We start from the raw sequence: 13,360 nt of genomic DNA, 5'->3' as shown, positions 1-13,360 counted from the left end.
TGTCTATGTAAATGTATAGAAAAATGTAGGCTATGTCAAATTGGAGCTATTATAGAGTACAATGCAATTTCAATTCCATTGTGACTGTATAGGTTTGAATAATAAATAGATGTAAGCAGCGTACATGAATGATGTAAACCTAAAAAAATACTGGTTGTATGTTTTATTTATGTTTATAACTGTGAAAAGAGAGCAATAATTAAATTCATATTTTCTCAAATTTATAATGTATGGTTATGATACTATGCTATTATCATAATAAAGTAGTAAAGACAATGTATTGAACAGACAATGCTGAAATTACAGGGGAACAATTCAGAAAAGCATCTGTTTTTTGTGAGTACTATTTCAAATATAATACAACCCTTTTAATTGAAAAACATCTGTTGTGTACAATGAGACACCATGATTAGGTAATGTACACCAGCAAGAGAAGCATATTGCTTATTCCAGGTGTAATGTAAAATTGATGTTCAAGTTTGATGGAAATTAATGTTCAAATTTGCTACAAACTTCATAATACCGATGCTCTGTATACAGCAACACTTTGAGTTGATTTTCCCATGAAGCGCTACATAAATTTTGTATTTGTATTTGTTTTGTTTTGTTTTGTTGTTACATAATGCCTCACTGATGAATTCTGATTGGCTATAAGTAAGGCTTATTAGCATGACGATGCTTTTGTGTAGCCAATTTGAATATGTTTGAAATGTTACTTCATCAAGCCTTGATAAGCTGCCACAGATTCAGTGCCACATTTTTAACATTGGTGCTATAATTTGGTTCACCTCAAGTTCTGTAGTGACATGTGCGTATATTGCTCACTGCAGTATCGAATCATGCGCGTAAAGTTGAACACGCTGAGTGTACACGCACACGTACAGAGGGGGTTTGTTGGCACGCTTGCGGCGAAACCGCAAAAAAGCATTGACGTCACTGCCAAACTTGAGGTGAACCAAATTATATATTGGTAAAAACTTAACAAAAATGTGATTTTTCCATTTGGGGATATCAAGGTGGAGATAGGGAACAAGGAAAAAGGGAAGAAGAAAAAGAGAAAGGGGGATTTTAAACCTGTCAAAAAGGGCTAACAATTTTAGTGAGTTGTGAGTTGTAAATTAATGTGAATTTTTTTATAAATACATAATAAGATAATTTAGTCAATAAATCGTACAAAAGTGTAATACAGCAGTTTAGTGGGTATTGTTTTGTTACTACTTAAGTTTGTTTGTTTGGGTCCGAGCATGTTTGTAATTATTGGCTTGTTTGGCTTTTTGATGTTTCAGCTTCTCAGGAATCTGAAACCAGATAAAAGCTACTGGTCCTTATGAAGTCCCTGCAAGAGTCCTGAAGGAGTGCAGCGCAGAACTTGCATGACCACTCAGCCTGTTTGAGCTTTGCTTCTCTAATGCGGCACATACACGATAGATTTAATTGACCAATATTTGGACCATAGATGCAGGACTGTGGATACAAAATAATATTTCTCTTCCATATTATTGAAGAGATGTAATCTAGTTTGATTTTATTGACGATTGGACAATAAAATCGATTTTATTGTTCGTGTGTACGTACAATGTACAATGGTAGATTTTGTATCCACTCTTGTATCTAGGGTCTATGATATTGATCAATCAAATTGATTGTGTATAGACCGCATAAGCCAGTAGAAGACTGCATCTGTCATCCCTATTCACAACAGAGATTCGAAGTATCCATCTATGTACCGCCCTCTGCCCTGCATTATCAGCAAGGTCATGGAGGCTGTTGATATCAGATAGACAGTTTGGATTTAGGCCACACCACATCACAGCTGACATCCCTGCCATTCTGACCCAAGAGTTGTCCAACTCCCTGGACAGAGGCAACAAAGTGCACCTGATTGGTCTGGACATCAAAGGAACATTTGACAAGGTGTGGCATAATGGCCTTTGCTCGAAACTCATAGCAAAAGGAGTATCAGGCAAGCTGCTCACCTGGATTAGAAGCTACCTGTCGGATCGTTCCATCAAAGTTGTCCTATCTGGTCAGTCATCAAGAACTTCATTCATCAATGCATCAGTTCCCCATGGGTCAATTTTAAGGCCACTTTTGTTCTCTGTATTCATTGATGACCTGGGTGATGGGTGTGAAAACCAACTCTACCTGTGAGATTACATCTAGAGACAACCCTGAAGCTGTTACTGCAAGTCTGTATAGAGACCTGGAGAAAATGACGATCTCTGCAGACAGATGGAAGGTGATCTTCGAGCCATCAAAATGTAAGGCAATGACAATATCAAGAAAAAATCTAACCAAGCTAGATCTTTTATTTGGTGCCACCAAACTGGCTGAGAAGGAGGAGCTAGAGATCCTGGGAGTCACTGTCGACAACAAGCTGACTTGGACAAAGCACTTTTTTTTTGAAGTGTCATCCAGAGCAGGAGGAGAGTTGCAAATGAACTTGATGTCAGAAGTAGAGCAACTGTTTACTGGGCTCAATTTCTAAGTGTAATGTATATGCCTTATTGTCTATGATGAGTACCAGCGCCATCACTCTGGGATTACTATCCAGAGGAAGGCCACCTTAAAAATGAGCGAAGAGGAAGCAAGCACAGAGCTGAGCTGAACATCACATCTCTTCATCAAAGACGTCAAGTGGGTGCAGCAGCGGTCCTCTACAAAATGCACACCAGCTTGTGCCCTTCAGATCTGAAAGCACTGCTACCATAGTCACTTGTAGTCGGAAGAGCTACCCGCTCCAGCTTGTCCATGCCTTGCCAAGAGCCATCAATTCCTAAACCTGTGAATAGAAAAAACATTTTTCTACCCTCCCAAAGTATGCCCTTTTCAAAATAATTTTTCTTTGGTCAAAAATATTCAAATTATCCAAAAATGATGCTTTCAGAAAATTTTGCACTTTTCAACATCCTATATACATGAAATGTACAAAAACGTTCTTGATATCAATGTGATAAATGTTTGGATTGAATTGTTTGTTTGTTTACTTTGATTTTATGTGTCCAATAACTCGGCCACCCATGCAATCATATTTCAGTATAAAACAATGATTCATTGACATGAATTTGGACAGGAATGATGGAATTTACTTGTGAATGGTAGACTGAAATGACAATCTAGAGTGACAGCTCTCTTGGATAAAGGAAGTCAAAGAAGAAATAACCATCAGACATTGGTCGGATTGGATTTCAGGGTCTGCAACTAATCATTATGATTGTTGCACCTTTACCCAAGCAAGAATTAGATCAAGATGCTTTTGCCTATTCATTTCATAACGATTTTATAATTTAAAACAACTGCTGATTAAAAAATTCAAAGAAAAATCATTCATGTCAAAATTAATTTCAACGAATAATTGTTTTGTACTACATGATGGTTGCATGGGTAACTCGTGAGGGATACCGGATCAGAGACAGAAAGGCAATAATTATAGTAACCCTAAGCCTTTGATCATCTATTTTGATTGAAACAAATATTATGTCTGGTCGGATGTCCAGCTGAATATATAGTAAGCGACTACTCATCTTCTTCGTGGTCGTGGAGAGAGATGTTAGCCCGTTCTGGGCGGACGCGGGATGATTTAAACAGAAATGACAAGTTCCAAATTTATGTATGTTTCTTTTAAAGTGTTGTTCAGTATTGTCAAAAAGCGCATTAAGATTTGTTCAAGTATAATAACCAACAAGAAAAAGTTTTTGACTACGATTTGTCACAAATTTAGAGAACCCTCATGTCACTTTTCATGAAGTGTTAGAAAGGAAGACGGTAAAATACAAGACAAATAAAGCATATCCTAGAAAGAAATCCCAATAGTATACTTTGAGACGATTTCAGATTCGCAGTCTTCTAGCTCTCTCGGGCAAATATCGCACTAGATTTGCTTTTCCAGATGCCAATTCGAATGATATCGAGAATATCGGTTGGTCTATAAATGTTGATATTGTGGTACTGAGAGCTCACAACTAGGTGAGTAAATCGGTTTGAATGATTTATGTGCAAATATCGACAGCTCAGTTGTCAGAAGTGGGTAAGTGCAATAGCTGAAATGTGAACATTTGGCGATTTACACACAGTATTTTGTACTACAGATGGCAGCTATTGCACTTACCCATTTCTGTCGATATTGACAATAGCAGCAGGATAATGTTTCAGGAATTAAGTTCATAAACAACTTACAAAGTTAGTGTGATAGAATCAATTAAGGATTACTTTTTAATGTTGCAGATAGGTAACCGAATAAAACAAAAAGTCATTATTACATGCACCCATCTGGTCTTGCTGGATTACATTTCACTTCTAGGAGAGATGCTTGTAGTTACAGGTTTCTTGAATTTACATGACAAGTTATTTTACGTTTCACTGGTCCTCACTAGACACCTGATCGTTAGCAAAAATAGATTATGGGTGTTTATTAAGCTGTAAATTATTGATGCAGTTTTACAGTTTCACGTCTGAATTTGTCTCATCCGCTTGATGAAGAAAACAATATAACCTTTATCAAAATAGAACCAAAATCAATCTTTAACTGCCTTGGCCGAAAACGATTTATCTGTACCATTGGTGTCCTTGCATCTTATCGAGTGTACTACATACTACAGGGTGTCCCAGAATAATTTCTACATGTCCATGTATGATGTATCAGAAGTAATGCTGAAGTTTCACCGAACCATCATAATTAGAAGAGTATAGAGGATATCTTTCCCTTAAGTCATAATGGTTATACTGCACAAAATGCATCTTTGCGATAGGTTGCAAAGAATCCACATTGGAATTCGATGTAACACTGCGACCAGGGGCTATTTTAACGTGCCTCCTGGCACGTTAGTGCAGCGAGAATAAAAATTCGTGCAGTGAGAATTAAAAATCCGTGCTTAAAATATTTCTACTATTCAAGTTTGGACCACACTAATGACCAGGAAATTAAAGCAGTTCCCCAGCACACAAATCGTTTAAATGTCGGGTTATATTGAGGTTATCAAACGTATGAATATTTTCAGGACCTTTATTAAACCCGACATATGAATGTTTTTAAAACGTTTTTACAAAAACTAAAACGCGTTTACAACAAGTTTTATAATTATAAGGTTTAAAAAATGTTTGTGTTTGCTGGGTCCGGCCTCCTATTAAAGCAAGACTGATCGAGTCAAAAAATTCTATTCAAAATGTTTAATTTGAGTAAAAAAATCACGCAAATATTGCCTTGCAACGCCTTTTCTCCCCAATTTTTTGATCACTCAGGGTGAAAATCCTTGAGACAAGCGAATGCGCAACAGGCGTAGGAGCAGAGTGCTAAAATGTGTGTAGTCCTATTTTATGCAACTTTGCAGAGTTTGTATGCGTTTCTGCATTCTTATTAACATTTGTAAAACATAATACCATTTGTAAAATACAATACCATTTGTAAAATATAATACCATTTAACTCGATATCAGTAAACCAGCTGTGTACTTTCATAGTACAAAAATTAAGGAATTAATATTAACGTTAAGCGACGTTTTCACGTATTTTTTGTGGGAGCTGAGAGTACACCAGACCTATCGAATTGCATTCTGAAATTCGCGATATAATACAAATTTTATGACAAATTATTAAAATTTGATATTTTTAAATTTTTTGATATTTAACAGTCCTCGAAGTAAACTTTATAAATCTAATGATATGTACTAAAAGTGTATATGTAGCTGGGATGAAAAGCCGACGATCAATTTAAAATTTTGACCTTTCATATTATTGATATACATTTTTTCCCAAAAAGACCTAAATTTTTTTGGTGTTTTGGGTAAAAAATTCCATTCGAGTGGTTAAAATTTATAATTGATCGTCGGCTTTTTCTTCCCAGCTACATACACTAAAAGTACATACCATTAGATTTATAAAGTTTACTTCGAGGACTGTTTAAAATATTTAAAAATATCAAAAATATCATTTTTTATTCATTTGCCATAAAATGCGTATTATATCGCGAATTTCAAAAAATCTAAATTATTTGATATCAGAAGGACATTCTTCTTATTCAGAATGCAATTCGATATGCCTGATGTGCTCTTATGTCCCACAAAAAATACTGCCCAAACGTCCATACCCCATCCCTTAAATGGCTTGAAATTTTAAATGAAATTCTATCCTTCTAGATAAACCCAAAGATTTTATTTTCTGATTAATTTTTTACAGAGATTGTTATTTCATGAAATTGTAGACAATGTATGAATTTTATACAACTTTGCATTGGTTTTTGTTAATTTGGCCTTCGTGAACAGGTGTGTATATTCATCAAGTAAAACAAATGTCAGTCAATTAAAGGGATTTTCATTTTAAAGAAAACCCACCCTTCTAAATAACACTAAACATTTTCTTTTCTGATTATCATTGTATAGAGATTGCGATTTTATGAAATCGTAGGCACCTGTGTGCATTTTGTGCAACTTTGCAGATATTTAATCCGTGTTTGCATTCTGATTAACATTTTTTAATCGTTAACTTGTCATTAGTGAACCAGGTGTGTACTTTCATCGAGTTCTAGCTATAGGTTTAAAACAAATATGACATATGGATCTATATAATCAATCTGACTTATTTTACTTGTGTATCGCTCCCAGACACCTGGATATTTGGTTTCATCTAAACCTAAAAAAAACCGAGATAATACCCCATCCCTTAATCCATTATGATTAATTTCTCCCCTCTGCATGTTTTTGTTAAGCAAATCATGAAATGGAGCAGTGAAACACTTATTAAGAAAAGCGGCGCGCCGCCGGTGGCTCGGCGCCCACACAAACTCAGGCGCCGCTCTGCAAAAGTTAAGGGAGGAGCGCCCCCTAAATCCGCCTCTGCCCCCGTTCGTAGCCTTATCCATCTCTATTATTCATTTCTTATTTTATAGCACGAAGTTAGGATCGAGATCCTAACTCCGTGACTTAGAGCTTATGTTACAAGCGCCATCACAATAGTTATCAAATGATGGCGCTTAATAATTGTAACATCAAACAACAACAAAAATCCAAATTTGCACTTAAATAACAAAAGTAATCAGTCATCTTCTTTCTATCCTTTTAGTATTATTAGATGCTAAATGATATGCCTTACCCAAGAAAAAATAATATGCCAATTTCGTTTTTGCTAAAATTGGCACAATTTCACGTGTTTGCAAGGATCTGAACCATTTTATCTCATTAACATTATCTCAATCAAGATCTCATACAAGAAATCAGCTTCGGGTCCATTACAAGATCGTCGATTCTCATCACCCCATGGCAAAAATCACGTTAGAGATGAATCATTTCATGCTGCTAGACTAGCACTGTGGAACTGCCTCCGACATAACAACAGGACAACACCTTCAGTAACATCTATCAAGAAACTTATTCTTATTTTATTTATCTTATTTTTCAATTTCTATGAATCAAAATTATGGCCCACCAATTGGTGGCATATTTTACGTTTTATTGCAACATGTGGAAACTCGCCTCAGGAGAATGTTAATATCTTGAAGTTGATAAATGTTTTAGCCCAAAGTAATCCCTCTTTCAAAATCAACTGCACTACGGTGTTTGTTTTCGATACAAATACTAAGTAAGGTTTTACAGAAAAGGTTTAAATGTCGGGTAACATAAAGGGTATAAAACGTTTTAATAACATTCATACAACATTTTTGAAAACGTGATGCAAAACATTCAAACAGAATGTTATTTAACTATTGACAAAATATTTTGCAAAAATGTTTGCCCCAAATATTTAACAATAACGTTTTAAAGACCCGGCATTGAAATGTTTTTAAACCGTTATTTTTTGTTGGGACAGAATTACTAGTATTTGCAGGCCTCTTAGATTCACAGTATAAAGCATATGAAACTACAGGTCTAACGGCTTCTAACGTCAAAGGATCACATTAAAACGGAGTTTCTTTTTTAAATTGTCCACTTTTACAAGTAAAATCAAATTATGGTTTTATTTGGATATGAGTTATCTTCTGCGGACGCCTCTGGGATTGTATTTGCGATAAAGTATGCCAAACGGTTTATCAAATTCTGACAAAAGTTTTAGGCAGTTTTTCCACGTGGGACATCTGCACCCTCTTGCCCCTTCCTCCCCTGTAATGCTGACCGCCGTTCATGGAATTTTGAAGCTGTTTGGTCAAAAAAAAAAAAGTCGTGGCAACGCCATGCACTGAACGAAGATTAGTGAAATGACTTTGGTTATTTGAGGTTACCAACTATTTTAAACTGTTGCGATTTGGTAGTTCACAGTGTCTTACGAATGGTAGTGAGATTTGGCAAAAATTGCATTGAACAATTCATAGCGAGTGTGTGTAAGAATTCAAATATCACAGATATACTTTTGCAGGTCCTTTGGTTCTTGAGTTATGTTGTAAAGAGGGATTTAAGGTTTTAATATATTACGATGCCCAATACGAATAATGGGAAACATAGGAATGAATAATGGGACAGAATCGATGAGGATAACCATATTTAAATGTGCGATTAAAATAATTATGAAATCAAACAAATAATGACATTTGCTTAGAATATACGTCAAAAGTCAGACGCGAAGAAAATACGTTTTCAGCCTTGCATAAGCCTTTAATCATGTTTGGATTGAAATAAATATGTCTGGTCGAATGTCCAATCGACCACTTATCAAGGCGAAGACAGATGTTAGCCCGTTTTACGCAGAAACCGAAATTGTAGAAAACTATCGCATTTTAAAGTATATGTATCCAGATTTAAAAGTATTGTTAAAAGGCGCATTCATATTATAATAACCAACATGACATATTTGTAGCTATATATATATAACTGTGATTTAAAAAGGAAGATGGTAAAATACGGGACAAATAAAGCATATCCGAGAAGAAAGCATTCCCAATATACTTTAAGACAATTTCAGGCTCGCATTCATCTAGCTCTCTTGGGCAAATATCTCACTAGATTCGCTTTACAGATGACAGCCCGCATGAATGGAAGATATCGGTTTAATGTTGACTATTGCGGCACTGACAAGTCTAAACTAGACAAGTCGTTTTGAGTTTAAGAAAGTTATGTGTAAAGACATAAACATTTGCTGCTGGATAATACTTCAAAAAAACGTTTTGTACAGATAGGCACCTACTTCGCGACGCCGGTAGGCACTTATCCGTAATTATAAAGTTGAGTACACCCCCTCCCCCCGTAAAGTCTATTCATCGGCTTAAGAGGTATCTGGTTCAACACCTGTTAAAGAGCAAAACAAATTATCTGCTTATAAGAAATGTAAACCATCTATCTTCTCAGTATGTCCTTCATGTGAATTGCAGCATAGCGTAGTTATGTCCCCGGCAAATTCACCGTGACCTTTCCAGCCTTAAACCCGCTTAGTGAAGATTAAACCGAAATATGCAGTACTAAACCATTATAGTAATCGATTGTCCAATGCAAATTTATTACCACGTGATAATATTAATCCAGTGAACGATCGAATTGTCCGCTACGGTCGACTAATCCAACCGACAATGACGCTATTGACATGTACGGGCGGAGCTCCACTGACCGAGTTTTGGGGTATTTTTCACTGGTTTGCTGTCATTTACTCATCAAGGCGGTCCCCGTTATTATAAGGACTATGCTAATGATTTAAAGATTGGCATGTAGAGAATAAACCATACTTGATTGACAGAAAGTACTAGATTTGTTTCGTGACACTACTCTTCCAAATGCGACCAAGTTAGGGCGGCCCGTTGAAGCAAAATGTGCATTGGAATAACACGGGAGTTTGGATAGCTGGTAGGATTTCTTTCTCATAAAAGTACATGGTTCCCCGTTATTAAAGCCTGTACCGGGTTGAAAATTCAGATATTTTGAAAAGAATAAGTAATTGAAACATAGAGCAAGTACTAAAATCATAGCTTTTATATTTTTTTGATATATGACGCTAACTAGTTCATCTCCTATATCTACAACAAAGCGCTACCAGTAGGGGTCAATTGCCTATTGTGAGTGCCCCTGTGTTGTGTGCATACATGTGGGCAACAATAACTGCATGATGGATAGATATCAACTCATGGGAGAGTTGATATGAAATTGATCACCAGGTGTAATGCCGATACAGTGAGAGCAGTGAAAATATGGAGGCTTTGGGTGAGAAATGGTTTCTTGGACCTAATTTACAGGAACATTGACTGAGAAGTCAAAAAGAGCCCCACATAAGACTACAATAACATAATATGAAGTAATAATAATTATTAAATAAATGAGTTCTGGTACAGATCCAATAAAAATGAAAGTACTCACTAGATATATTTCAGTTCCTATCAGGAACCTTGTTCACTCTGCAATGACTGTAGTGTTTCTAGATGTCGGCAGTACTTGGTGGCAGTGATGGTGTTGCCACACTTGTAGGTTGCCGTTTTGAGATGATCTGGTCATAGATTCTGACATCTAGAAACACTACAGTCATTGCAGAGTGAACAAGGTTCCTGATAGGAACTGAAATATATCTAGTGAGTACTTTCATTTTTATTGGATCTGTACCAGAACTCATTTATTTAATTTGACTTTGAACGATCCTGATGAATCTCATCAATAATAATAATTATGTTTTTGTTTTTTCATTTCTTTTTTCATAAAAGTGGTAATATTTTGGGTGGAAGCTCTATAGTCCGACGGTTCTTTATTCCGACGGTTCTTTAGTCCGAAGGTTCTTTAATCCGACGGTTCTTTATTACGAAGGTTCTTTATTCCGATGGTTCTTTATTTCGAATGTTCTATAGTCCGAATTTTGAAAACGGTTCTTTTGTCCGAATATGAAAATAGGCTCTATAGTCCGAATTTAAAAAAGGGTTATATAGTCCGAATATGGAACTAGGCTCTATAGTCCGAATTTAAAAAAAGGTTCTATAGTCCGAAATTGCAAAAGGGTTCTATAGTCCGAAACGGATACCGTGTTCTTTAGTCCGAATTGGTAAACAGGTTCTATAGTCCGAATTTTATTTTCATCATTTGTTTTGTGTCAATTCATCATTCATTTATTCATTCTTGATTTCGTTCGATATTTTTTTCATTAGCTCTTTCTTAAAATCCCTTTCTCATTTTTGTTTGTTCTGTATTCAAATTTCTTTCGTTCTATCTTTATTATATTCTTTCTTTCTTCTCCTTGTTCTTTCTTAATGTTCATTATTTTGTTCATTATCTTTGTATTCATGGTATTTATTGTTCTTTCATTTGGACTTCCTTTTAGTCTTAATTCATTCAGTTGTTTCATTTGTTCTTTCATTTATTTTCTTTCATTGTGTCTTTCCTTCTTTTGTTCTGTTTTTGTGTGTGTGTGTGTTTGTACTTCTTCAGGTTTCTTTATATTTTCGTTCCATTCATTATTTTTCTTTTCGTTTCTGATGGTGTAAAAATATGTCAACATTTTTGGAGCAAATATCGTATTTTTAGGATCTTTGTTTACAGTAAGTTGGGGATATCAAGCGCGAACGCATGATTTGTTTTTGATGACGGGGGAGGAAGGGGGGGCAAAAGTAGCGTCATCCCGTTTACCATAAACTCTGCTATTATCTAGCTAGATAATGTTAATGTTATAAAAAAAATCGGACTATAGAGCCTTTTTACTGATTCGGACTAAAGAACACGGTATCCGTTTCGGACTATAGAACCCTTTTGCATTTTCGGACTATAGAACCCTTTTTAAAATTCGGACTATGGAGCCTATTTTCATATTCGGACTAGAGAACCGTTTTTAAAATTCGGATTAAAGAACCTCTTTTAATATTCGGATTAGGGAATCTTTTTAAAATTCGGACTATAGAACCTTCGACATAAAGAACCGTCGGAATAAAGAACCTCTTTTAATTTTTTTTCGGACTAGAGAACCTCTTTTAAAATTCGGACTAGCGAATGCTATGAACACATGTTCGGACTAGCGAACCTTCGGACTAAAGAACCTTCGGATTATAGAAGCGTCGGATTATAGAGCAGTCCCCATATTTTGAAGCTCCTTTATGTGTGCTATTGGAGATTGATTCCAACAGCACACACAAAAAAAGCTTCAAAACATCTGGTACCATTTGTAGTAAAAAGTGAAATAACAAGAACATAATTATTATTACTTCATATCATATTATTACATTATGTACATTTGGTGGTTGAAAAACATATTCCCTTTCATTTAATAGGACTCTTTGAATAGCAACACAGCCATTTCCCTGATCTTGCAGGGAAGTCTCCTGATCAGGAGATCGGCCCGAACTGTTTATCAAAACATTATAGGGTCTTTGGGTTCATGAAAAGTGGCTGTCTATCAATTTGAAACCTTATTGTATTTTACGATAAACTAATGCATTATTAACGTATGCTACAAGGATGGTTATTGGACCATTGTGGAATCTCCACTGCAGATCCATTCCACTTCAGAGAAGATTACGTTATTAGTACGCTATAAGTGTAGAATCAGATTAATATGCAAAGTCTCTTTTATAATTTATGCCATAATTAAATAATATTGTCCATTATTAACACTCAAAACCTCACCAAAATCGAACAGTTATGGTTGATAGACAATGGTTTCCATAATTCACAAGACAAGTTATTTTACATTTACGTGCGAGTGCTATATACACCGCTTTTAAAAGGCTAGTGGGATGGTATAGAGGGCATATTTTTCCCGTTTTAGTCATTTAACTAAAACACTACAAAAGTACTAAATATTATCACATTGATCCTTTTAGGAAATGAGTTTAAACAAAAAAATTTATATCTCCATAAGTTTTGCGGTTCTTGAGATGAGTTAAGGTCAATAATATGATAAAAATGAAAGCAAGGTGTCAAGAACAATAATGTCAAAGGTTACAGGTCATGTAACACAATTTATTTTTATGAAAATGGCTCTGATTGGGCAAATGTTTACTGATGTATGTTCATCAAAGGTCATATGTCTAATTGTAATTGAAAATTGCTCCGGTTTGACCGAGACTTGGTGGAAATAACCACGAGGATGAGGCCAATTGTTTATGTTAACTTGCAACAACTTGCACAATTGCACAAACACGTTGCAACACACATAGGCGCGATAGAGGGAATGCTTATTATAGCTCTTAATTCAAGAGAGAATGCTTTGGTTACAACACCATAGGTATTCTTTTTTAATGTTGCTGACTATACACCACGGTGTCTTTTGAAATATTGTGCTATGATATGTACCGAGGTCGTGTACTGCGCCCATACAACAGTACTCTTGATTTCAAGACATTCTTCATTTCTGCCATCCAAAACATGAATATAAGAGCCCCAAGTCTTAAGTATGGAGTTGTACTACTTTATACTCGGGGTATACTAGATAAGCCTTATCCATCTCTGTTATTCATTTCTTATTTTATAGGGCAACGTTT

The sequence above is a fragment of the Amphiura filiformis genome, chromosome 20 (assembly GCF_039555335.1).
Source record: "Amphiura filiformis chromosome 20, Afil_fr2py, whole genome shotgun sequence".
In the NCBI taxonomy this organism is placed as follows: domain Eukaryota; kingdom Metazoa; phylum Echinodermata; class Ophiuroidea; order Amphilepidida; family Amphiuridae; genus Amphiura; species Amphiura filiformis.
The sequence above is the reverse complement of the archived record's forward strand: the minus strand, read 5'-3'. Positions refer to the sequence as shown.